This window comes from Megascapheus bottae, chromosome 8, assembly GCF_031878675.1.
Source record: "Megascapheus bottae isolate mThoBot1 chromosome 8, mThoBot2.hap1, whole genome shotgun sequence".
Taxonomy (NCBI): Eukaryota; Metazoa; Chordata; class Mammalia; order Rodentia; family Geomyidae; genus Megascapheus; species Megascapheus bottae.
Window position 1 is genome coordinate 65,351,461 of NC_143516.1, and position 27,860 is coordinate 65,379,320.

At 40.9% G+C, this 27,860-nt stretch overlaps 1 pseudogene; it reads right to left on the reverse strand.

The window, feature by feature from the left end:
* Nucleotides 1–21,579: 21,579 nt before the first annotated feature.
* Nucleotides 21,580–22,582, reverse strand: LOC150060069 (casein kinase I pseudogene; annotated as a pseudogene).
* Between the last annotated feature and the right edge of the window lie 5,278 nt (nt 22,583–27,860).

Consider the following 27,860-nt stretch of genomic DNA (forward strand, 5'->3'; position numbering starts at 1 on the left):
TTTCAATAAACATGGGTATATAAATTTCTCTATAGTATCTTGATGTCAGCTTTGATTTGTGCAGTTGGATTTAATCCATCATAAAACAAACACCTGTTACCCCTAAAATCTCAACAAAGTGATTATTGAGGGTAAAGTCCTGGGTTTGTTTGCTCTAGGCTATTTTTTCCCAGTCAATAGAGTCTACTGCAACTTCCAGATTATTAGTCTACTGCAGTTTCCAGATTATTTGTTGTGGTATTAAGGTCAAGGTGCTGCACTGATTAAGTAAAGGGGATCTGGAAACACAGGTCAGGGAGAGATGTGCTTCCCAGATCATCACCAAGTAATGTAGGAGTAGCACAGCGCCCAGGGAAAGACATGGAAGGACACCATCACAGAGCCTGGAGAAGTTCTGTCACCTCTGCAAAACATCAGACCACAATAGGTTCAGAAGTACCTATTGTGTCAGTATATATCGGTAAGGAATTTGTGAATTCCCCAATCAGTAAAACTAGATGGTGATCATTTCAGCTGAGTTCTGCAATGAAAAGGAAGGCAGTACAGAATGTGAACTCATCAGCTATGGCTGTTATCCAGAAGGAAGATTGAAATAAGACTTGAGGGCCTAGAATATAAATTTCACTCATTTTGCAATTTTGTTCAGGCCTTAGTCCAAGAAGGAGAAATATTGTGAAGAGAATTGTTTTCTAATATCAAGTGCAATGGGGAAGAATGAATACTCATGTGGAACTCACTCAGTCTGGCTGGTGATGGGTGACTTTTCAACTTGAGGACGAGAAGAGAGGAAAAATTAGAGACTAAGAGCTGATTCAAGAGACATAGTTTAAAAAATAATCCACACCCAAGCAATCAAGTGGAATGAAAGCATGCAGATATTTATACATTTCCATTCCTGAGAACTAATGGGAAATAGATTAGGAAGCAGTGAGTTCACAAGAGACACACTCAGAAGTGTCCAGCGGGCGTCAGTTAACAGACAACCAGGTTTCTTCTGCATCACCCTCCCAGGCTTTTCTCAGATATAACCTAGTACCTATGTCTTGTGGCTGCCTTTAAATAAAATCTCTTAGTAACTCATCCTAGATTCTATAGATAGATAGATAGATAGATAGATAGATAGATAGATAGATAGATCCTCTATATAGAGAATCTAGGATGATATATAATATATCTATAGTATCTATATGTACTATGCTATATATACCATAGATTATATTTACCATATATATTACATATACTGTGTATGGTATATATAGTATATTATATATAATATACATATGTATATTTCCTGCTATTGCCAGCACTGCATGGGCTTAGCAAGGAGAAATGCATACATTCCTGAATCATTGGTTTAAGAGGTGACCTTCTTTAAAAAGTGACACAGAGCAATTCCCTTTTTTCCCTTTTGTATTTCACTGAAAACTCCCCAAATATCTAGCAGATAAGACTGCTATATGAAAAGCTGACTATTCAGCTATTATTCTCTTAATAAAAATTGTGTAATGCTGACCTAAAAAAAAACATTTTTTTGCTTCCATTCCAGAAGAATGTACTGAAGGTTAGGAATCAAGGATTATAGGAAAGTTTTAGGTAATTTTCCCCAACTGCTTGAGTCTCTTGCCAGCTGGGACCAAGTCTTCTCACTCTTCAGCAGCTCTGATGTGGTGGATTATGAGAAGGGGGTCATAGGTGCCACAAAAAAGAAGAACATCAAACTGTTTCTTAGCATCCAAACCCGGTGGGACTGAATTGGTTTCTTCTTGTCTATAAGACAGCAATCTTCTAGGAAAAAGACAACTGAGTTCTGTGGCTAATACAGAGACCTTCATTATTATTATTATCTAAAAATCTTAGTCATCCACACAGGTTATGCCAAGAATTACTTTTAATCTAGGAATCAAACGTATTGCAGTAATTTAATGCCATGCTTAGGAAATTACTTATGATATGGAGACTGTTACATTTTATTTGCGTATGATGAACTAAAACAAGTTTGCCATGGATATTTGCTGCATGATGCTGAGGAAGGACCTCTTGCAGATCCCAATGTTCTGTTCTCTTGCTTTGACAAGAGATGTGATAAAGGTATGGCAGCTTTCTTGACTGATCAACGATATCTTAGGAAACCACATATAATTTGCAAACATGAAATGGATGTGTCAAATGAAATACGTCTTATAGTAAGTTAATGTAAAAATATGTTTCTGTTTAGAACAATTGCTGAAACAAGAAAATTGGAGAATATACATGAGAAACTCATGTATCCCCTCTCTAGATCATCCACCTGCAGAGAAGGAAATACTTATAGTCACTGGAAGGTTATAGAAGGAATTAGGGGCTACCACTAACTGGCTGTGTTCAAAAATATAAAAACCAGGGGCTGGGAGTTTGGCCTAGTGGTTGAAGTGCTTGCCTAGCATGCATGAAGACCCAGGTTCGATTCCTCGGTACCACATACATAGAAAAAAGCTGGAAGTGGTGCTGAGGCTCAAGTGGTAGAGCTCTAGCCTTGAGAAAGTCCAAGGACAGTGCTCAGGCCCTGAGCTCAAGCCCAGGACTGGCAAAAAAAAAAAAAAAAAAAATATATATATATATATATATATATATATATAAACCTGGTTCCATTATTTATATTTGTTCAAAAGCTAGTCACAGTTTATAAAGTACAGTGAGCATAACATCAAGTTCCTTGGGGACAGAGGATTTTGTCCTGTGCCTGAGAAAAACCCCTGGTTTTTATTATAAATGTGCTTCATCCTTATTGACCTGAGACTTGGTGCCCGTTTTCATTATCTTAACTCAGAGAAAATAAAAAAGGTTAAGGACCTTTCTCATCTAAGAGTAAGAAATATTCTACTTTTATAGCAGAAAATTAGTTATTCTCCTTGAAAGGTTGCTTACACTGCAAAAATTAAATGAATTCCTTTCAAGTATCCTAGAACTAAGTATTGACTGATAAAAGACAGTGCAGAAAATGCCCTTAGATCAATGAAATTCAAATGTAAGACTCAGCTAGATTTTTATAGCTTGTTATATGTATATATTCATGTATGTGTGTGTGCGTGTATATATATACACACACACACATAATTTCTTCCAGAAATATTTATCTTCAGTAACACAAACATGACAAGCCACTAACAAAAGAAGTAAGAATATGAAAGAATGTAAGGAAATAGAGTAAAAGGAATTACATACTTTAGAGTCTCATTCTCATTACTGTTTATGAATCAGCTTTCCTTTACTGCATCAAATACCTGAGGTCATCGACTCCTGAAGAGTTTAAAGTTACTTTGTCACTCCCAGTTTTGGAGGTCCTTGTCCATGACTGAGCAATTCTGCTGATTTTAGGCATTTGGAGGAGAAGCTGCCCATCATAGCAGATGTCAGAGTGGAGGGAGGGCTCGGGGCCCGTCTCCAGGCTAAGCACACACACAGTGACATACAGCCTTCCAGTAGGCCCACCGTCCCCAGAAAAGAATCCTAGAGAAATTGTAATGGAAATTCCTGTAGTTTCTTCTCCTTGGCTCTTTCTCCCTCAAATCACATCTCAAATCACCATCACAATCTCCTTGGGCTGCATTTTCCTCACTCATATTTGGGAATGTTCTCAGGAAGGAATATGAAGAGGATATGGGCTTATGTTGTGTTCTTTCCACATATAAAAATTCACAGCCCTGGGGCCAGGAGCGTGGCCTAGTTAGTGGTAGAGCCCTTGCCTAGCATGCAAGAAGCTTTGAGTTTGATTCCTTGGTACACAGAAAAAGCTGGAAGTGGTGAAATGGTGCTGTGGCTCAAGTGGTAGAGTTCTCGGCTTGAGAAAACCCAAAGAGAGTGACCAGACCCTGAATGCAAGCACCAGGACTGGCAAAAAAAAATCACAGCCCCATGATTTGCCATCAGCTGCTTGAAAAAACAGCTGTTTATTTATTCCCATACAGATATGACAGCTCATGGTCTGCCACTAGATATTCCAGGATTTTTTTAATTTACTGTTATTGTAGAGGTGACATACAGAGAGGTTACAGTTATATGAGTCAGGTAATGAGTACATTTCTTTTTGAACCACGTCACACCACTTCTTTTTTTTTTTTGCCAGTCCTGGGCTTGAGCTCAGGGCTTGAGCATTGTCCTTGGACTTTCTCAAGGCTAGAGCTCTACCACTTGAGCCTCAGCACCACTTCTGGCCTTTTTCTATATATGTGGTACCGAGGAATCGAACCTGGGTCTTCATGCACGCTAGGCAAGCACTTTAACCACTAGGCCAAACTCCCGGCCCAATGTCACACCACTTCTTTCACACTCTCCCTGATTCTCCATCCCATCCCCACCCATAAGATGTAGAGTTCACTTCCCACAGAGTATCTAGTGAGTGCTACTGTGGAATTTGTTCACCCTTTCTTTCATGTTCACATTATTTCCCCTTCCCCCAATGACACAATTATTTTCCTGTATTTAAAACCACCTACTGTGTGCCACAGAGCTGAAACATGTAACATCATGAGGTCGAGAGAAGGCAGGCAGACAACTGCAAGGAGGAAGAGTGGATGAATGCAATCATAATATTCGAGGTACATATGTAAAAATGGAGCCAGGTAAGATAAGAGGAGGGTGAGTGGGGAGAGATGGGGAGAAGGATGGAAGGGGTGACCTTGTTCAAGTTGCATTGCACTCACTAACTGATATGTTGAACTGAAATACCATTCTGTAACTACTTAAAATAAAACAGAGCACCTTCTAACACATGTCATTTGTCATTGTCTACATGAAGTGTGATTGTAGCATAAAAACGAAAAACAAAAAACAAAAAAACACCTAAATTTAGGAAGCAGAAATTACTATTTAACAAAGCCCTAGGCTTTGTGACCTTACCGGTTTATTGGGCAGACCAGCTATACTTATTTCCTCACTTTGTATGACTCTCTCACTGTCTCAGAGCCATCACATTAGATATGAAGGATGTCAACAACGTCTTGTTCATATTCCTTGAATTCTCTCAACATTGTGGGCTGTAGCTGTCCTTTATATCCATAGAATTCAATGAATCAGAAAATTAGAATTTGACAAATTTGAATTCTTTTTTCTGACTAGTGTCATTCTTCTAATTAGCAGAAGGAAACATATTTTCTAAAGCCAGATTTCTCCTGCAGAAAAAAAAAAAAAAGACTTTCTTCACTGACAAATGTACCCCCTTAACATGAATGCCAGGAGAATTTACATAAGAATCAAGGCTAAGGAGCTTGATGAGTTTGTCAGACCGGTTAAAGAACTGTAGATTTCTAAAGAGGGATGTTTGGTAAGCTTTTGCATTGCTAGGAACACTGCACATCTAACCTGCAAATAGTATTTTCTAAAGATGCTTGGCTCCATGGCTTGAAATCAAAAACAACATCCAACACGTGGCAAAGCAGGCGTACCTGTGGCAGGGAAGGAGGCCTTGTGAGAAGGGCAGAGAGCCGTGTCATCATTACAATTCAGAACATTCTGGGGGACTTTTTCCTCCTCTAATTCTCACCTTGACTCGTGCAAATCCAGGGTTGAAATCCTAATAAAGACTCTGCAGAGAAATAATCCTCCAGAACGGACTTGTTCCCTGCTGCCACGAATTTCAATTACTTAAGCACCACTGTAGAAAGATGCTTTCCCAGCTAGCATTTCACTGAGAATGCCAGGGGACTGCTGGGGAGAGAGGGGGTTACAGTACTTTCCTGATCCTTTATCACAAAAAAAAAAAGAAAGAAAAAAAAGGCAAAGAAAGCCTCACAGGCAAAGAAAAGATGAAAGCAGTTCAACAGCTGTAATCCCTTGAGGAGAAGATTGAGGACCTGGCTGTCGACTCAAATACCACCAGGGAGAACACAGAAAAAATGAAAGGAAGCTGGCCTCCTGTGAAAGGCGGGTTCCCTGGGATTCAACAGGCACATCACACATATCGTCCTTGATGCTTGTCACAAAGGCTGACACGGACAAAGTCCAGTTCACATGACAGCTGAAAATAAGGTCTGAGACCTTGAAGCATCAGAGAGTTTAGAATACCTGCTTTCCTCCAAATTACTATGAAGTCCTAATATCTCCATTTGTCTGCTGTATCCTTTCCCTGCTTGCCTTAGGAAGGAACACTGTGTTAAGGTGATGTTTCAGATACACCTAGGTTCAAGTACCAGCTCTGCCACTTACTTGCAAGAACAATGAACTGATTCAATGTCAATTATGAGCAATTATAAATATACCTAAGCATTGAGGAGTCAATCTACAGGTATTTTTAAAAGGTACCTACTGTAAATACACACAGGGTACTATACATAGATACATACACACATAAATTAACTGAAGTATGGTATATGCAGGGGAGGATGGCGTAATTGATTTGAACAATGAATTTACAGTTGAACAAAATGAATACCAGGAAGCTGGAGCTTGAGGTGTGAGAGGGGTGAGGTCACAGGGTGGGTGGGGTTAATGAATGGAGAGGAAAGCAGGGTGAATATTCCATGGTCATATGTGAATATGGAATCAGGAAAACTGAGGGGAGGAGTGGAGAGAGGTGGGGGAGAATGATGAAAGGAGTGACTGATATGTTGACCAATGACAACTTAAAGATAGTAAATAAATGAACAAATAAATAGTTTTAAAAAGATACATCTGAAAAGTAAACTTTGTACTTTAAGAATTTAGATTATTCTGGTCATAAAAGCAATGCAAATCAAAACAACTCTAAGATTCCACCTCACTCCAGTTAGAATGGCCAGGATCAAGAAATCTAATAACAACAGATGCTGGAGGGGATGTGGCCAGGAGGGATCACTACTACACTGTTGGTGGGAGTGCAAACTCATTCAACCACTATGGAAAGTTAGGTATGGTGGTTCCTCAAAAGACTAAACATAGAGCTCCCCTATGACCCAGCAATTCCACTACTTGGCATTTACCCAACTATCCAGAAACAAGGACATACTAAACCCACTAGCACAATGAAGTTCATTGCAGCACTATTTACCATAGCAAAGATATGGAACCAACCCAGTTGGTTGAGTGGATCAACAAGACATGGTATTTATACACAATGGAATTCTATGCTGCTGTCAGAAAGAACGACATTGCCCCATTTGTAAAGAAATGGAAAGACTCAGAAAAAATGCTAATAACTGAAGTAAGCCAGACTCAAAGGAACATAGGCTCAATGGTTTCCCTCATTTGTCATAATCAGTAGAAACCTTGGGCTCTCCTAGCAGAGATTTACAATAGAACAAAATCTAGACACATTAGGCCAAATAGTATGACACTAAATGGAAGGACCTCCAGGATAAGGAAACAAAAGCCATATAATGAGTGACTGTTGTCCTTAATGTACTATGTTATCGCTCATCTCTTTTGCCATCTCTTGATTATCTCATATTGTTTATAATTTTTCACCTTCTTATCTGATATATTTTATATGCCTTTAATTGGTTATTTGAAATTGGATAGGGAAGGGGGGAAATCAAGATAAGCTGGGGGAGGGTGGGAGGGAAATGGGGACCATGTCATGAGAAAGGGTATCAATGTTTGTGAAGTTATGCACCTTCTATCTGGTAAATATAATGTGTCCCTTCTATTAATCACAATAAGAAATTATTTAAAAAAGAATTTAGATTATTAAGAATGAACTAGCCCTAACTGAAAAATAATCTTTCTATCCATATCTTGCCTATCAGATACACATTTGTTCCATTTTCACTGACATAGTTGTAGGTCAGATTTGTTATTTCCTGTGTAACAAGGTATGAGTGTGAGCTCTTAGAACTGTTTTCCTTCCTTCCTTCCTTCCTTCCTTCCTTCCTTCCTTCCTTCCTTCCTTCCTTCCTTCCTTCTTTTCTCTCTCTGTCTCTCTATGTATCTCTTTCTCTCTCTTTTGGTTGATATTGACACTTGAACTCAGGGCATTCTTACTTTTTCACTCAAAGCTAATGTTCAACATTTAAGCCACTCCCAAGTATTTGCTGGTTAGTTGGAAATAAAGTCTCATATATTTTTCTGCCCAGGCTAGCTTTGAACAGGAATAATCAGATCTCCACCTCCTGAATGCGTAGGATTACAGACATGAGCTACCTACAAGTATCTGGAGAGATGCATATTTTTTTACTGGCTACTCCCTCTGAAGAATAGTCACAATTCACAAACTTTGTTGGCCCATGTCCATCAAAGGAACTGGGCTAGGTGCTGAGAAACCAGCTCTCTTCAAGGTCAGCCAAGAACAGAACATCTAGTTAGTACTCAATCACAGCATGCTTTTTCTTCCACACACAAATGCACACACACATACACACACAGAGACTGGAGACGGGGAGAGGACAAACCATATTGTTAAGTTATACTGAGGAATACATCAACGTTTTTTGTTTTAACAATGTCATAAAAAAAATCTCTACAAAATTGGGACACTATTGCTGACTAAATTTCAGTGCTTTTATTTGTGTTTTTTTCCAGATTCCCCAAGACAAAATTCTGCCTGATTAGAGTACAAAGAATAATTGTAATTCTCTTTAGATTTTATCCATTGAATATTGTGACTCTTTTGACGGACAAGGTTACTAAGGATACAAGAACACTCAATTTATTGTCCAATATAATTAACCGTGTAGGATATGATAATATTCATTGTTAGTGTTTTGTTAAAATGTAGGCATTTTTGAAATTTTCCTGGAGCATTTTGAGTAAAGGAGAAGTACAAGAAAATACCTAATAAATCAATTCTGACCCTGTTTTCCAGAACCACCTGTGCTGAGCAAAAAAGCTGGTGTCTATGGAAAATGTTCAGGCATTTTCTGCTCCAGCACATTCTCTCTTCTGCTTCTCCTGGGACCTGAACCCTAAGAAAAGACTGTGATGTGGGCTGCAGAATAATCCTGAACAACTTGTGGCTGTTCATACTGGGGGCACAGATACACAGCTCATATCAGCCAGTGGGAAAAATGCGGGAGGCAGCAGAGAGCCAGAAAGCATCCTTCAGGGTACGTGTTTGTTTTAAGTCCTTGCTGATTATCCTTCCTTGAATCGCATTTATATGTGAAAAAGATCAAAATGTTTAGATTCAGTCAAAGGTATTGGCCACAGAAGCATGTTAAATCTGTTTTCCAGGGTTATAGACTCATGGAAAAGCTTCAGGGTAATTCTCCAACAAAACATAAAGAGCCAGTGGCAGTGGCACACACTGGTAATTAAAATTCTGAGAATGAGGCACCAGGCTGAGGATAGCCTGGGACAGTCTAGAGCAAAGTATAGCAGTAAGTAGCTCTAATCCTATCTATGCAGGAAAAAATGATGGTGGACCAAGAGATTGAGGACAGCCCAGGCTATCTCAGAAACAAAGTACAAAGCCAAAACAAGTTGGGAGTTGAGCTCAAAAAGTAGAGTGCTTGCTTAGTATGTACATGGCTCTGGATTCAATTTCCAGAACTGAAGAACAGGAAGAAAAGAAAAGAAAAGAAAAGAAAGAAGACAAAATGTCATGGTCTAAACTATTCGGTTTAGTAAATATCTTCTTTGGTTTGCTGTATGATTTCTCTAAATAGTGTACTTTAATGATATTCATATGGGAGCCAGAATGGAATCTGTCATTTCCCTAAATTATTTTCTCCAAAGAGCTACTGACACCATACAGGATTCTAGGGGTCAGTGCAAAATAATTTTGAAAATGACAGTTTCTGGTGAATTATAAAGGACTTTAAAGTTGGAGTGATCAGAAAATTCATTATTTTAAATAAAAAATTGAAGTATAATAAAAATCTTTCATAATGTTTCAAATGGATGAACCATAAAGTTAGACAAAAGAAATTTTTGACAAATTCTATTTATTTCTTAATTTAAGTTGTTTTGAAAGAAGGTTGTTTTGTGTATATCTTTAGAAAACAATTGATAGTACTTTAACATATAACCTCCCGTGGGAAGTAAATAAGTTATGGTGTCTATAATTACACAAAATAAAGAAAATATGCCATTATTTAAGCACATAGAAAATGTTTGTAAATTGTAAAGATATAAAGGAAGATAAAACAGAAGCTCTAAAGATAGAAGTAATTACAGATAAATAGCCTAAATAAAGGAATTCCTTTAAAAATAAGTTGAAATTCAGAGAATAGAAACAATTACATAATTGGTAGGTAATTTTGAAAGTATAAAACACTTTTTAAAATAAAAAGAAACTAAACTCACTATATCATTCCTTCGCTCCGGGCCACATATGACAATAGATTTCAAAAGAAAATTCTTCGTAGGGATGATGGCTCACATTTGTAATCCTAGCAACTCAAGAGGCTGCAACCTGAGCATCACCATTCAAGGCTAGTGTGTGGGCAGGAAAAAAATCCTTTAGATTCTTATTTCCAAGTTGAACACCAAAAAGCCGTACCTGGGACTGTGGCACAAATGGTAGAGCTTTGGCTTTGAGCAAAAAATGCTACTGGATAGTTCTCAGGCCTTCCCTGAGTTTGAACTCCAGTACTTAGACAAAACTAAACCAAACACACTTCTGACTTTTAGCAGAGGGAGACAGCAGGGCTGACTTTGAATGCATCAACAAATGCCAACAACCTCTAGAGGCAAACAAGAAAATTTATTCGCCAGATCCTTCAGCGAGGACTGAAGCCATACTAATATCTAACTTATTGTAATGTAGTGAGCCCTGTGCAGGTCTTCCACCCTCTCGACTTCTAGATAATAAATTGGTGTTGCTCATGCTATTGTGTCTGGGGGTAATTTGTCATGCAGCAATAGAAAAATAATTTTAAAAATTGGAAGGATGTTGATTGATGAAGGAAAACAAACTTCAACTTATCTTTTGCCAGCATGGAACAGTGGTTAAAGGTGAGGAAAGAATAATTTTAAAAAGATCAATGAAGTGTCCCAATGTCAAACTATGAAGGGTTCCAAACCAGCAGCTAGAGAACAGATGAAAGGGAAATTATCAAAGGAATCATATAAAGAGAAGTTCCTAGAACTGAATGAAAACACATCTTCACCTAAAAAGGCTCCATCAATTCCCCAACTTATTTAATGAGCTGAAAGCCTAATATATGATTATGGAATGGTGATAATCAGTTTTGAAAACAGGCAATCTTTATCAATGTAGTCAAATAAGAGGGTGCTGAGGCAACTTCAGAAGGAATGACTCAGTTCATCCTCATCCAGGAAACTGAGTCTCTCTTTGGCCTTGAATTTGTGGTCTCTCCCTCTGACATACATCCTCACCATCACGTCACCACCTCCCCTGACAGCTAGTGCCAGTGCCGTGCCCAGACCTGCTGAGCCACTGGCTAACTAAACCTTTTTTACTTTAAAATGCTGCCTGAGTCCACATGTCATCAAAGCCACAGGCAACAAATGAATACCAGAAGCAATGCCACATACAGAAAGAGAAGAAGTACATTAAAATTGCAAAAGGAAAAAAAATTTAGTTCCAAAGGAAAATAATTTCACAGATGCTGCTGCAGAATAAAGTTCAGAATGACAGAAGTGTTGACATTTTTTGCCAGTCCTGGGCTTGAGCTCAGGGCCTGAGCACTATCCTTGGGTTTTCTCAAGGCTAGAGCTCTACCACTTGAGCCTCAGCACCACTTCCGACTTTTTCCTATGTATGTGGTACCGAGGAATAGAACCCGGGTCCTCGTGCATGCTAGGCTAAACTCCCGGCCCAAATGTTGCCATTTTTTTCCTTATGAATGAAAGGAACATGGACAAAAACAACTCCAGGAGACTAGCCCTCGTCCGGGAAGTGAAAACGAGCTCTGGATGACAGCTCAGCTGTGGGCTCGCAAAGCAGTAGAACTCCAGGCTCACCTCACCTGTTAGGGACCTTCCATTTATAGGTTCTTGGGGCAAAAGAGATTCTATTCCAAATCCATGTTTTCTTACCTCCATTGGTGTAGCTCATACAAGTGTTCCTCCGCCAAGTATACATGAATACAGAGGCCTCTCCCATTCTCCCCATCTTAATCCTTACACTCTCTTGCAAGTATAAATCCCCACAGTGGCCTTCCATCACACCAAGCTGAATGTGTTTCATTTGCTTAACCCATGTACACTGGCTTTCCATCATCCATGGAGCAAAAAGCCATTTCATGGCTCCAAGTTTCCTAAATGGTCTGGCTACTGGCTGACCACTATAGTCCAGCTTCATTTACCTTTCTGAGCCTTTCAGCCACAGTTCTCTTTAAGTGTTCATCAAATATGGAAAGCGCCAAATCTTGGTCTTTGCTATAATCCCATATGCTCCTTTTTGCAGTGGTAGTTGTTACCTGTCATGCATTTAGGCTTCCATAGCCTCATTAGAACTGGAGAATAAAGATGATGTAAGGTTGAGACCAGGAAAGGCAGCAGTCAGGAGCAGTTTGCTCTATGTACTTTTTGTACCTAGTGATGGAAATTTGGTCTAAGGAATACGATGTAGATTCTGAGTCCAGATGCTGTGCTTGGAGAAATAAGTTTTTCTAATTTTTTAAGATTGTTATTGTAAAAGTGATGTACAGAGGGTTACAGTTGCACAAGTCAGACAATGAGCACATTCTCATTTTTTTTCTGTTTTCCCCTCCTGATCCCACCCACAAGTTGTGCAGTTCATGTTCAGCATCTGTTTACCCTTTGTCCCACCATTTCTGTGCTGCCCCCCTTTAGTGTCCTCCAAACAGATACACTTACAGGAAAGATAAAAGGTACAGGAAAACAATACAGTGACTTAGGATTAAAAAAAATAAACAGAAAGAAAATAACAAAAAGTCTCATTTCCATTTCTTGGAGTTCATTTCAGCAAACATCATTTTGTATCATCATAGGCAAATAGCATGAAGCCTTGGTGATCCTTTCCTAAGAATTTTCTCCTTTGGTCTAACTGTGTATGACTGCCTAATGATCTGTATCATGTCCCAGTATATTTTTTGACTTTTACTATCCAGTGAGTTTACCTATATGTTTATAGGCATATTCTAGTTATAACAAATGAGAGAAACCATGAAACCTATGTCTCACTGGGTCTGGCTTAGTCACTTAATACAATTGTTTCTATGTCTTTCCATTTCTTTATGGGGACATATCACCCCTTCTGATGGAAGCATAGAATTCCATTTTATAAATAGATATTTTCTTGATCCATTCATGCACTGAAGGGCATCTGGGTTGATTCCATATCTTAGCTATGGTAAGCAATGCATAAAAGAACATAGTTGTGCTGTTAGCTTTAGTGTGGCCTTGTTTCTGGACATTTGGGAAAATGCCCGGGAGTGGGATTGCTGGGTCACAGGGAAGCTCTATGTATAGTCTTTCAAGGAGCCTCCATCTGCTTTCCAGAGTGGTTGAACAGGTTTGCATTCCCACCAGCAGTGTAGTAGGGACCCAGAGAAACACAGGTTTCATGGTTTCCCTCATTTGTGGTAACTAGAATGTGCCAATGAATCTCAAGCCTATATGGTCAAGAATATTACCTGTCATCCACACTTATTTCTCTGCTCACTAGTTTGCATGTAAAGCTCTCTAGCAATTCAGAGAATATTCCAAGTGCCCACACTTTCCTGCACAGGACTCTATCTTTTGAAAACTCCTACCTTTTCTACCCATTACATTTGCTTTGTCCATTTAGACCCAAGTTTATGACTTACCTCCATTATGCATTTTCTCAAAGGAATAATATGTACTAATACATTTTTCCAAAAATTATTCAAATACAAAGGCATACTCTCTTACATTTGTCCTTATAGTTCACTTCATATAATGAGACTTTACTCCTGAGAGTTCATCTACCTAAAATAAATGAAAAACTCTGGGAACTCTTTTCTTGTTTTTATTCTGTTCTTCCTACAGCGCTGGGCACAGAAATGACTACAAGGTAAGGAATCAAAAACTGATTGATTGAGCGAGATAATTCTACTTCAAGGTCTTGCCAAGGGTGGGTTGGGTCCTCAGGAGTAAAGGGTTCAGATGGCAAGATAAAAATGTCATAAATACTAATGTTCTCTAAATCAGCCACTAGGAAAACAACAATAAAACATCTGGGAAGTAAAAAACCTGGAAACTGATTTTTTTTTAAAAAAAGGATTGAATAATCAAGAAAGTGTCTTTTAAATACTGATTCCCCAGAGAATCTGGAAAACACATAATGCAGTATAGATTTGCTACATTGGCAGGCTTCCAACTGCCATCAGTAAACCCCTGGCATTTGGCAAAACATAGAGAAGAATCATGGATCATAGTCTTCCTTTGTGTAATTTTTCAAAAGCTAAGACAGAGTCTAAGAGAGGCCTCAGGAAACTTGGAAAAATGAGCATTTCCCATCAGTATTGTATGTTTCAACACATAGAGCAGCAAAATTACATGTAGAGAAAATGACAGATACGGAGACATCTAACACAAATTGGCCAGACAACCCTTAGCGAGTCTGCATTTACTACAGGACCAAATAAAAACCAAGCAGTTTTCCATTTTGATCCTAGGTTCAATCTCGCAATTATTGAAAATTGTGGCAAAATCTTTGGCAGATTGTTAAACAAAACATTATTTCCTTCATGCCACATCTTCATTGTACCTTATCTTATATCTCAGAATGTGCTAAGCATTCAAAACAAGTACATTCATTCACATATTTAAACTTGCTGGTAATGCATTTAAGTATAGGAATTAGGTTCCTTGTGTAGTAGATTCATCCAAGAAGGATATGGATTCTGTCATAGAATCCTGCCCATTCTTAATTGTCTTGAAGCAAAGTTTTCCTTGTATTCTGGTAATATAGAAGGCAATAAAAGTGCAGCCTCACAACTAAGGAGTAAGCAGAAATGCAGAGAGGAAGTAGAACACAGGGCAGCTTGAGTTGTAAATGGAGAGGGACAGGAGACAGAGCAAAAATGAAATGAGTGGATATTAAAGGCAACTATTGCAGAACTGTCTTCAACAGCCAAGACTATGAGGCTTCATTCCACAAAAAAACATTGTCTGGCTTACACATGCTTTGTCAAGGATGTTTGTGGGTATGTTATAGCAATGACAGGTAGACTATCTTTACATTTCTTTCACCCTCAAAATGAAAGGTTAATTAAATTTGTCTTTGGAAGTAATGAAATCTCAAACTTTAGTCACACCTTATGAATGCAGCATAATTTACTACTTTTTATTCCATATGTTGAATGGACAGATCTGGAATAAGCCTAAATAAAACTCGGTTTTTCTTTGGCTAGAAGCAGATTTTCTGCTATGTTTAACATGTATTGAACACAAACAACTTTAAGACTTAATAAAATTGAATTTTACAGCACATCATAATAGATTCAACTGGAGACCTGTTCCATTCTGTTAGCCCAATGTCAAATGCTCACATTCACAGTAAACAAAAGAGGATTTTCCAAGATGAACCCTCACTAAGGGAGATTTTAGGTGTTTTTTTTCCTTGTAGTGCCAGTATATGGCAATCACAAATACCTGTAAGCTTGATGATGTTAATTGAATTGACACAAACACACAGGAACTGCTTGCCTCAAGAGTTCTCACAAAGAGAATAGGGAGACCCAGTGATATTAGGACTATTGCATGGCTGTGTCCACCCAAGATCTCGAGACTCTTTAGCTCTCATAAATTAGGAGTAGAATTGTCATCACCAAATCTGGGAAGAGTAGGGGGGAGGCAGAATGGAAAAGGTAAGTGCAATGGATAAATTCTGGCACATCGGAGGTAAACCTTATCAATAATGCCCTGTATGTCGAAATAGCTAGTTGAGATCTTGAAAGGCCTCATCACAACTATATCATATGTGTTCGTGGTAATAAATATACTATTAACTTAATTTAGTCCTTAAACAGTGGACTAAAATATTATACCCCAGGAGTGTATTTAATTATTGCATGTCAATAAAAACTAAATAAAAGTTAGGAAAAAAAAACAGGAGCAGAGGGATAGATATTTCTTGTCAGCCCACAGCTAGCTCTCATCCTCCATGAGGTCAAATGGCTTGAGATTTACCAATTATAATTTAAATATACCATTTGCTTTCAATAAACAAAGGTATTATCAAAAAGGGGAAACACTGGAGAAGGAAAAGGACATCTCAAGGAGAAAACATTACATGGCAGGAAAACAGGGTGTTGGGTTAAGAGGAGGAATTCTGGTTTGTCTCCTTTGTCTGTTGTTTGTTCTGCTAGATATTTGACCCTGAGAAGAATTCCACCACTTCTGTGTCTCATGAAATGTAGTGTCTATCTTACCTTTCTCCAAGTAATTGCAGGAACATCTTCTATTCATGCAATTTTAAAAGCAGCATCACTCTATAAGTACTTCCTAAATGTTACTTATTTTTACCCATGGAAAGAAAAATATTCTGATAAAAATAAGGGAAGACAAATCTCAAAGCCTGGATGCAGATAAGGAGATGGTTTATCTCCAGGTAGGCAGAGATCAGATGGAATGTGAACTAGAGTGGGAATACTTCCTGTTGCAGGACCAGACCCACTATATATGAAATGCAGATTGATTCCACATCCTGGCTGTGTTTTCTTTCATCTGCTAGCAAATGGAAACAGACCATAATGTTACACAAGCCCTAAAGGGCTCAGATTGTGGTATAGTCAGGTCCAAAACCAGGGCAAAACAGGGGAGTGGAAAAAGATAAAAAGACAGCTCAATACCAGCACAGATTAGAAAAAAAATTACCTGCAAAGGGGAGCCTCCAGCCAGAGCTAAACACTCACTCCTCCTTTACAATCTGGAGCATTTACAGTGGGACTGAAAAAAAAATGGGAGAGTTCCCCAGTGAGATGGCTGGGAAGTAACTGATGACAGAATAAATGGTGGGGATCACCATCTAGTAGCAGATTTTGTTCTGGTGCCTGCAAGTGTTTTTATCTGGTCTGGAGAGAGGATGCAGCATGGTGGGAAGGTTACTGAAGTAACACACTGCACTGTTGGGGGCCATTAGACCTAACTGGGGATCTGAGCATTGTTGCTGAACACAGTACTCCCTTGCTTAAATAGAGTTTAGTACTTTGGATTGATTAAGCTTATCACTTTGGAATGATGATTAAATACTCCACTCAAGATGACTGATAAGAAATCTGATGTAAACTTTATTGTCATATAAGTTCTGAAACCAGATGGGTTTCCTGACCAAACTTCCTAAAGAATGAAAGGCTGTTGTTGGTCAGGTGCTTGGTGGATTACCCAAGGTCATAGATACTCAGGAAGCTGAGATCTGAGCTCAAGCATGAATGTCTGTGAGACCCTTATGGTCAATAAAATACTTTGAGAAGCCTAAAGTGGAGGGGTGGCTTGAGCAGTAAAGCACTAGTCTAGGACAGCACTCAGTCCCTGAATTCTAGGTCCAGGACTAGCACAAAAAAATAAAAAAACAAAAACAGAGACTAAGTTGGGCTCTCACTTGAATAATGAACATTTAAAAGAAGGATTACTGAATATTTTCCTTGGAGGAAATTGTGACTTATTTTTTTTTTTTTTTTGGTGAGTGTATCAGTACTGGTGCTTGAACTCAAGCCCAAGTTGGGCCCTTGCTTGGAATTTTACTCCAGGCTGAAGCTCTACCACTTGAGCCACAGCTCCACTTCTGGCTCTTTTGATTTTTCCTGCCTGGGCTGGCTTCAAACCTTGATCCTTACATCTCAACCTTCTGAGTAGTTGGACTGCAAGAAGGAGCCAACAGCACTCATATTTTACTACTAGTTTTATTGTTATTCTGTAGTCTTAAATCTTAAAGTTATGAAAAAAGGTTCCCATTCCAAAAGGTAGGTGTTGAAGAGTAGTAAGTAGAAATGATTTGATGTTGGAAGTGGCGCTGTGGCTCCAGGGGTAGGGAGAAAGCCTTTAGCTGAAGAGCCTGGGGACAACACCCAGGCTCAGAGTTTAGGTCTCATGACAGAAAAAAAAAATGATTCCATGATAAAATACGCAAAAGGCCTGGGTTTGATTCCTAGATACTACATACATAAGGGGAAAAAAGGCCAAAAGTGCTGCTGTGGCTCAAGTGGTAGAGCTCTAGCCTTAAGAAAACACAAGGACAATGCTAAGACCCTGAGTTCAAGGCCCAGCCTTAAGAAAACACAAGGACAGTGCTAAGACCCCGAGTTCAAGGCCCAGGACTGGTTTAAAAAATGCCAGAGGTGTTCCAACATGAAATGTGAAGATTATCTCAAAAGGTATACTGACTTAGAGAAGCAAATCTCTGTGTATGACTATCTCACTTGTGTTTATGAGGACAGGAAGGAGAAAGAACATCTGGAGGTCACAACATCCTTCTATGTTCACTTTCCAAATTCTGCATCTTAATATGCTGACATATCAGAAAAGAAGAGATACACAAGAGGGAGGCTCTAAGTTTGCAACATCTGGAGGCTTGCATCCAGCTGATACTTAATTTCAACGATACCAAGAATGTAAGCTGAGCACCAGTGGCAAGGTCTATATTCCCAGCTGAGATAAGAGGATTGTGGTTCAAAGCCTGCCCACACAGGTAAGTCCAAGAGACTCCTTTCTCCAATTAACCACCAAAATATTGAAAGTGAAGCTGTGGCTCAAATGCTAAAGCTCTATACTTGAGCAAAAAGCTTAGGAACAGTGCCCAAGTCATTAAACTCCAGAGTGGGCAAAAATCAACACATAAAAAGCAAACAAGGAATACTATCAAATGTAATTTCCCAAACATTTTTTTCAAAGGTATCTGGGAAGCATTTTCCTCCCTGAAGTACATATATTCCTGTCTACCCTGAGTGTATTCAGTTCTCACAATTATAAAAATATTTTAACCCAGGAAAAAATGTGCTCATTTTCATAAACTGATGATGTATAACGTTTGAAAGTATTTAGTGTCTATCACAAAGTCAAAACATGTCTTTTCTGGGATATAAGTACATTTGGAAGGAGATGAACAGATGGAAAGCAAGTAAGAGTGAACACTGAAAATATGTATACGTAAAAATGGAACAAGGAAAGTTGATGGAAATGATGAGAAGTGCATGGGGAGGAGGAGAAGGAAAGATGATGGTGACTCTGATCGTAATATATTATTGGATCGAATAGTCATGCTAAGATGAAACTTTTATATGTAATTGATGCTGTTACATAAGTAATAATGTGGGGCCGGGAGTTTGGCTTAGTGGTTAAAGTGCTTGCCTAGCATGCATGAAGACCTGGGTTCGATTCCTCGGTACCACATACATAGAAAAAAGCCGGAAGTGGTGCTGAGGCTCAAGTGGTAGAGCTCTAGCCTTGAGAAAGTCCAAGGACAGAGCTCAGGCCCTGAGCTCAAGCCCAGGACTGGCAAAAAAAAAAAAAGTAATAATGTTCTATGTATTCCATTTATTTGTTTCTTTATTATTCTATTTTTCTGATCTTAATTTCAGGGATGAATCTTTGTTTCCTAACATGTATTTAATTACATCTGTCCTAGCTTTAAATATTCTTTTCACATAGTCAAATACGTCAAATATGGTCCCTTGTAGCTAGCATGTATTTTATGTATTTTAATGCCTTCCCTATTTTTCCTTAAATATGAAAATAGAAGGCAGCTTTGATCATGTGTTAAGATTATTTATTATTTAATGACCCTTAACTAAATAATGTACATGAAAAAAAACAGAGGAAAAAAAGAAATTGACTTCCAAAATTCATAGTTGTGGTGCCTTCCCATTTCTGAAAAGGCATATTCAGCTCGGCTTGTTTCACTATTAGTCAAAAGAATGTACAAGGGTTTCATTCCATTAACATCACATATGGAGCTGGGAGACCAGGAGAGAAAGCCATGGCAGTGGCTATACTTCTGACTTAGCTGATGTATTCTGAGGTCTGTGAGATATGTTGTTAATTGCGTGATAATTTATTTTGATGTTTTGGGTGTGGATTTTGTTGCTGTGGCTTTTACGCTAATAAGATGCACAGCTTTTGCACTCAAGTGTGGAGCTCTACTACTTGAGCCACACCTCCCCCGGTTGGAGATAAGAATCTCTTGGATTTTGTCTGTCTAGGCAGACTTCAAACCTTCATCTTAAGACCTCAGCCTCCTGAGCCACTAGGATTACAGGAGTGAGAGCCTCCTTGGCGCCCAGCTAATCTTGGAGTTTTCAAAGAATTTGTAAACGTAAAACTGCCATGCAACATTAAACCAAAATCCTCTTTATCCCAATGTTTGCAGTGATTACACTTACTAAAGTATCATGTATCCGTTCAAGATGCTAACTAAATTTCTACAGAAAGTATGGTTTTGTCTTTACTTTTACTACCAAGATTATAGAGCTAAGGAAGTGCCCTCTGATTAACCTAGCAGCCATCAAGCTTTTCTTTTCCTTTCCTGTTTCTAGGAAATGGACTTTCAGCCCTATTCTTTAGTTTTCTTTAAGTGCTAGCTTTAGATACTATTATTTCTAGTACAAGCAAGCTCAAACTTTGGAATCTTTGGTTACTGCTTTATCAGCTGTCTTGTAAACTAGAAGCTAACCATTTGTAGAATGGTTTAAGTGAGCCATTTGCAAGCTGTAGTGATAGAAAGCCCTGAGAATGTATAACTATGAGCAGATATAGCCATTGCAACTCTGGATAAGTACTGTTCACACAGTTGCCTCAGATCTCGGAAACATTTCAAAACAATATGTTTCGATAAAAGATTGGCATGTAGTAGTGGCACTATGGGTCAAGTAGTAGGGTGCTGGCCTTGGGCAGAAGAGCTCAGAGACAGCGCCCAAGTCCAGAGTTCAGGCCCCAGACGAAGAAGAAGAAAGAAGAAAGAGGAAAGAAGAAAGACAAAGAAGAAGAAAGAAGAAAGAGGAAAGAAGAAAGACGAAGAAGAAGAAAGAAGAAGAAGAAGAAGAAGAAGAAGAAGAAGAAGAAGAAGAAGAAGCAGAAGCAGCAGCAGTAGCAGAAGAAACAGAAGCAGCAGCAGCAGCAGAAGAAGAAGCAGAAGCAGCAGCAGCAGCAGCAGCAGCCATGTGCTTGTACTGATGGCTGATGACTGCCTGTAATCCTAGCTATCTAGGAGGCTGAGATCTGAAGAACATGGTTCAAAGTCAGCCCTGACCAAAGAAAATCCCCAAGACTTTCATCTCCAAATCATCTACCAGTATTCAGAAGTGGAGGTATGGCTCAAGTGGTAAAGACGAAGTGGGGCAGACGGCCCGAATACAATCCCTGTACCAACATAAGAGAGAAAGGGAGACAGGGACTGAGAAAGGAAAGGAAGAAAGGAGGGGGGGAGGGAAGGAAGGAAGGAAGGAAGGAAGGAAAGAAGGAAGGAAGGAAGGAGAGATAAACACGCGACTGAAAACCAGAGGCCACGTTTCCACTCTCACTTCCTATTCACAATCCCGCCGGGTACAATTCAGGATCCAGCGTTTCCCAGTGCTACCCAGAGCCCAGTTTATACGGAAATTAAGTTCTTTAACAGCAAGTTAGTGGTTGTCCACAACCACCGGCTAGTTAGTGTACATAGGACTAAACTCTGTAGATTTGGGGAGAACCCGGCTGGGACGGGCGGTGAGGGGCCTGCGGGGCGCGAGGGGGACGGGGTCCGGGGGGGCAGGTAGGGGGTCCCCTGCCAGGCCTTGGTCCCCAGGCTGGACGCGCCCCGGGCCCCGGCCCCAGCCCCAGCCCCGGGCTAGGCCTGGCCGCTGGACGAGGCTGCCTGCTGGGCCGCCTTCTGCTTCAGCATGGTCCAGTCGAACGTGTAGTCGTACTGGTGGTTGAGCGTGCGGAAGAGGATGCCGAAGAGCTGGCGCAGGTACACGTAGTCCGGGGTCTCCTCGAAGCGCAGGCCGCGGCAGTAGTTGAGGTACATGGCGAACTCGGCGGGGCAGCCCTTGCACAGCACCTCGACGGGCGTGGACATCTTCTTCTCGCTGATCTTCTCGTACTTCTGCTTCTTGGTGGCCGCCTTGAGGCCCTGCCAGGGCAGGCTGGTGCGGTTGAAGTACATGAGCACGTAGCCCAGCGACTCCATGTCGTCGCGGCGGCTCTGCTCGATGCCCAGGTGCGCGTTGACGCTGGCGTAGCGCGCCGTGCCCGTCAGGTTCTTGTCCTCGCGGTAGGGGATGTGCTGGCGGCTCATGTTGTCGCGGTACTTCTTGGCCAGGCCGAAGTCGATGAGGAAGAGCTTGTTGCAGTGGCGGCCGACGCCCATGAGGAAGTTGTCGGGCTTGATGTCGCGGTGGATGAAGTTCTTGGAGTGCACGTACTCCACGCGGCTGATCATCTGGTCGGCCAGCATGAGCACCGTCTTCATGGTGAAGCGGCGCGAGCAGAAGTTGAACAGGTCCTCCAGGCTGGGGCCCAGCAGGTCCATGACCAGCACGTTGTAGTCGCGCTCCTGGCCGTACCAGCGGATGTGCGGGATGCCCACGCCGCCCTGCAGGATGCGGTACAGCTTGCTCTCGTACAGCAGCTGCGGGTGCCGCGCCTTCTGCGACTCCAGCTTCACCGCCACCTCCTCGCTGTTGATCACGTTCACCGCCAGGTAAATGTCCCCGAACGAGCCCGAGCCGATCTTGCGCAGCAGCTTGTACTTCTCGCCCACAATGAACTCCGCCTTGGAGCCTTTGCCGCTCGCCGCCGCCGCCGCCGCCGCCGCCGCCGCCATGCGGACGCGCGCCGACCCGGGCAGGCCCGCGGCACGCGCGAGGCCTCCGCGGCCGCTGCGCCCCGCCAGGCTGCCGAGCGAGCAGCGAGCGAGCGAGAGCGCGCGAGCCGGCGCGGAGGGCGGAGGGAGGGAGGGCGAGCGGGCCGGCGGGGCGCGCCCGGGACCCCCGCCCGCCCCGCCCCGCCACGCCACGCCCCGCCCCCCGCGCCGGCGCCGCCTTTTCTGGCGTCACAGGGCCCCGGGGTGGGCGTGGGTCCCCCTCCTCCGCGCAGGGAGCCCCAAAGCTCCGCCTCGCGCTCCGCCCAGGCCGCTGGAGACTTGGTAGGCTGGCAAAAAGGTGGGTTCACGAGGTGATCTCATCCCACATCCACGCGGGACGAGACCTGGTGACCCTGCTGCGGGGAACAAAGACGCCTAGAGCCGCTAGGACACAGGGCATGGAGGAGAAGGAGGGGGGGAAAGAAGGAGGGAAAGAGACAGACAGACAGACAGATACCATCTCATGGCCAAGCCATCCTAGGATTGGTTGTATGAGTTGGTTTCGTATAATCAAACTGCAATCAGAATCTCAAACAAGTGCAATTCTTTATTACAGTATTAGTCACAGCAGACAAAATGCAGACATAACTGAAATGTCCATCGGCAGATGACCGGCTGAAAGTTGTGATGCATGCGTGTTATTGTGGTCATAGTACAGCCATTAAAAACAACAGGGGTGCCGGGCGAGGTGGCTCAGGCCTGGAATCTTAGCTACTCAGGAGGCTGAGATCTGAGGATCAAGGTTCAAAGCCAGCCCGGGCACAAAAGGCCCTGAGACTCTTATCTCCAATTAGCCTCTAGAAAACGGGAAGTGGGGCTTGGCTCAAGGGTAGGGTGGTAGCCTTGAGCTGAAGAGCTCAGGGACAGCGCCCAGGCCAAGTTCAAGCCTCATGACACCCCCACCCCCAAATGGGTGTACTTGACTTTATGCTAAGTAAAACGAGTCACAAAGGATACATACTTTAGTCCACTCAGACGAAGTGCCTAAAATACGCAACAAGTCCCAAGGTGAAGTGGAGGCTTGTGGTGGAGGATGAGACTTGCTGTGGAATATAATTTGGGACAGATGGCAGAAACCAGTGGAACCGGTGACATTGATCCAGGGGCACTGCGCTCAGAAACTGAGTCATCGAATGGCAACTCCTCTGTATAACTGCTCAGAGATCATAAAAAAATAATAATTTAAAAATAAATGTCTCAAAGATAAGTAATTTGCAGTTATGACTAGACTGTTCTGTAATGTGGGCTAGAAATCCATTTCGAGGGCTGGTTTTATGATGTGTTCTCACTAGCAATATACCAGAACTCATCTTTGAGACAGAGTGAACTGTCTGATGCAAATGTTTGTGTGCTGTGAACATAATTCACAACATGAAACACATATACAGAAAGAAGATTGAGATGGTGTTTCCACTTGCAGGCATTTTAGTAATATACATATATGTTGCATTTAGTGTGCTTATAGTTTATTAGCAGAGCACTTGTAGTTTAAGTTTCTGCCCTTTTATAGAAAAATGTTAGAAATCAACTCTCCTTACAACAGAAAAACTGAATGACATGAAACTCAACAATGCATTATGCCCAGCACTAGAGGCTCATGCCTGTAAGCCTACTTACTCAGGAGGCTGAGATGTCAGGATCATAGTTCAAAGCCAGCCTGGGCAAGAGAGTCCATAAGATTCTTTTCTCCATTTAATCACCAAAAAGCCAGAAGTGGAACTGTGGCTCAAGTGGTAGAGCACTAGCTTTGACCAAAAATGCTCAGGGACAGAATCTAGGCTCTGAGTTCCAGCCTGAAGACTAGTACACACACACACACACACACAGAGCCAACAGCTACTAAGAAAATGAGAGAGAAGAGAGAGAAAGAGACTGACAGACACTAAGTATCATAGCTCACTGAAAGCAGAAACCTAGAAACTTGAATCCATCATCTGAGCTACAACTAGTATGAATTCTTAAATTATAATTGCCAAATTTCTAGTACCTTAGTGGGCTATGTCTGAGTTAATGACCCTTGATTCCTAAGGGGATTATCTGTGCACTTTGAAAATTATCTTCAGGGCCAGGAGTTTGGCCTAGTGGTAGAGTGTTTGCCTAGAATTCACAAAGACCAGGGTTCAATTCCTCGGTACCACATCCATAAAAAAAAGCTGAAAATGGTGTTATGGCTCGAGTGTAGAGCTCTAGCCTTGACAAAACCCAAGGACAGTGCTCAGGCCCTGAGTTCAAGCCCCAGGAATGGCAAAAAAAGATAAAAATTATCTTCATATAAATGTACAAAAAGGTTTCAATTCAACTAATTAGCTTATAAGTGCAGTGCATCTTTTTCCGGGTCACCTCTCCCAATGTTGTTCCCATATCTCCAAAGCCCATTTATATTCTCAAGTCACCTGGTTTCAGTTTCACATATGCATATGGAATATAATAACTGCATTTCCCCACCCTCCCTCTCTTAGTCTTTTCCCCATTACTTTGGCCCTCTTGCACACAACATGAGTTAGCTTCCTCTGGTGTTCATTTTGCTGAAATCTTTTCAAGTTGTTCAGAGAAGTTAGACCATTGGAATCTTCTCCTGAGTACCTTGTCCCACACCTGATTCTATAGTAACGTGGGAGAAAACATGTCTTTATGATGGGAGCAGAAAGAAGGAGAAACATCACTGCTGAGATGTTCTCAGCTGAAGGGAGAGAAAGAACTGGATAAACTTTAGTAGGGTCATGGCCAGAGGCAGAGGCTCACTACAAAAGTCAGAACTCAGCATAGGAAAGTATTTTCTGTCTTCCATCCTTATTCTGCCTTCATGTCAGCTCCCAAGTAATAACTGGATTACAGCTACAAGACCTGCAGGACATGGACCATATTTTAAAGAGAAATTGCTAAGGAAACGCAGAGACAACAGTGCAGGAAAATAGGAACAGGGAAGGAACTTTTTATCTTTGGATATCTACAATGTAAGCCAACAGTAAACAGCTCCACTCCCAGAGTTACAAAGTTCACTCTAAGTTGCAGAAAGTTCTACTTTGAGATTAGGGGATATGTTAAAAATGATTTTGCCACATTTTTTTCTTTCAAAAGATGATTTTTGTGTGAAACTGTTTTCTAACCTGTGTTGAGCAAAGGCCACCTGATTTTGATTGTTGTTGTTTGTTATTTATGTTTATTTTCTTAAAGTGGTTGTACATGTCAGTTTCTGCATCTTGATCAGTCACCCTTCTGTTACTCTCCCCCATTTCTCCTAATCCCAGCATTCCTTGAAGTTACTTGATTCCTTTTTCTCATGTGTCCATTGCACGTTAGGATTGTATTAACTCCCCCATCCTCTCTTCATTTACCTGCCACCTCTCTCCTTGACCTCTCCTTGACCCTACTCCCCTCCCCCTGGACAACTCATGTTTCTCCTTTCTAGGGCTCATTTTGTAAAGCTATGTGGTATGTGTTCAAAGGAGTTACACCATAGGCTCATGCCTGTAATCCTAGCTACTCAGGAGGCTAAGATCTGAGAATCAAGGTTCAAAGCCAGCCCTGGCACAAAAGAATCTGAGACTCTTATCTCCAGTTAACCTCTAGAAAATGGGAAGTGGGGCTTGGCTCAAGGGCAGGGTGGTAGCCTTGAGCTGAAGAGCTCAGGGATGGCGCCCAGGCCAAGTTCAAGCCCCATAACCCACAAAAAAGGAAAAAAAAAGAGTTACACCATTACAAACCTCATGTATGCATACCATACTTTAGATAATAGGTTTAAACATATGTACTTTTGTCCATGCTTATGTCTTCATATAAAGTGTCAAGTTTGCTCACTCTACCACCTGAACTATGGCTCTAGCCTGGCTTTTGCTGGCCATTTTGGATATTCTCATGAACTTCTCTGCCCAGGCCATCCTTCAACTATAATTCTCTAGGTTTTATCTTCTGAATAGCTAAATTGAGGCTCCAGTATCCAGCTTTATATAGATTTTTACTTGAAATTGGCTAGTGCTAAAAGTCATCATGTTTCTGTCATTAACAGTAGTCAACTTCCTGGTGTGATTTCAGTAGAAGTTGATACATATTTTGATGCAGGTTTTTCTACCTGGGTAAGATGTGCAAGAAAATAATCCTAAATTTGAAAGAAACCAGTGAAAAGGTTATAAATAACAGATAAAGCAGGCAATCTGCAAATCTGCAGTTGGTAGGTATATCTTACTTTGGAGTATCTTAACCAGTCCTGTCTTACACTAGCTGGACCCTAATTTTGCCCTGCAGGATCATCCATTACCTGGCTTGTGACCCACATGATTCAGGGGATGCTTTACCTTTGTCTCTGAAGTAAGTGTGAGATCACTTCTTTAGCCACATTCAACAATGGGTAAGTGATAAATTTCCAAGCAATGAGATACAGTGAGATTTTTGTCAGAAACTTTGTCAGAGCAAACACTCTTTTATTGTTTTAAATCTGGAAGGGTTTAAAACAATATCAGGGAGGATTTAGAGAACATAAAGAAGGATTTGCAACAGTATAATGGCTCTTACACAGTTATCTTGCCCACACAGTAACACAGAGGCTAAAAGAGGAAGTGGCCATCATAACGGAACACATTTTCCTGAAATCAACCCCACCTGAAGAGGATCCCACCTCTAAACTGTTTAGCCCTGTAAACCAGTGACAATTCTTCATATTGAAGGTACTAAGAATGGAGCGCTCTGTCTTTTGAATTAAATCAGCTCTAACTCGTGCCTGGCAGAAGAACCTATATGTTCTAATCTAGCTCTGAGAGTTCTTAATTTTTTAACATACAAATTAATTATAGCTTTCATTGGCACTTAGACAAATAAGTAATACTGCACATTTGGCATAATGATGCTTTAGTATGCCAAATAGGTTTGTTTTTGTTTTGCTTTTTTGTTTTTAACTAAATAGAAAGCTCTAGCTAGGCTTTCTTCAGCTCCTCAGAACATTTCAAGATTCCTGGTAGAGCAGGCATTTTAAACATTCTACTTGATTTTTAAATACAAACAAAACAATATTTTCTCTCATAACAGTAGTTAGAAAGTTTGTTTTGCATAGGAATACAGATAAGCAAGTGCCAGAATTAAGATGATGAAATAGATGTCAACGATTATATTATTTTGTTTCTCATCATTGAGAAATTAAACTTCAATGTCTTAGTTTGTGTATTTCTTTCTTGATAGTAAGGGCAGAGCTGAAACTTTAATCCCACTCTCCAGATCCCTTGTCTTTTCAGTTTCAGGTTAGACAGAC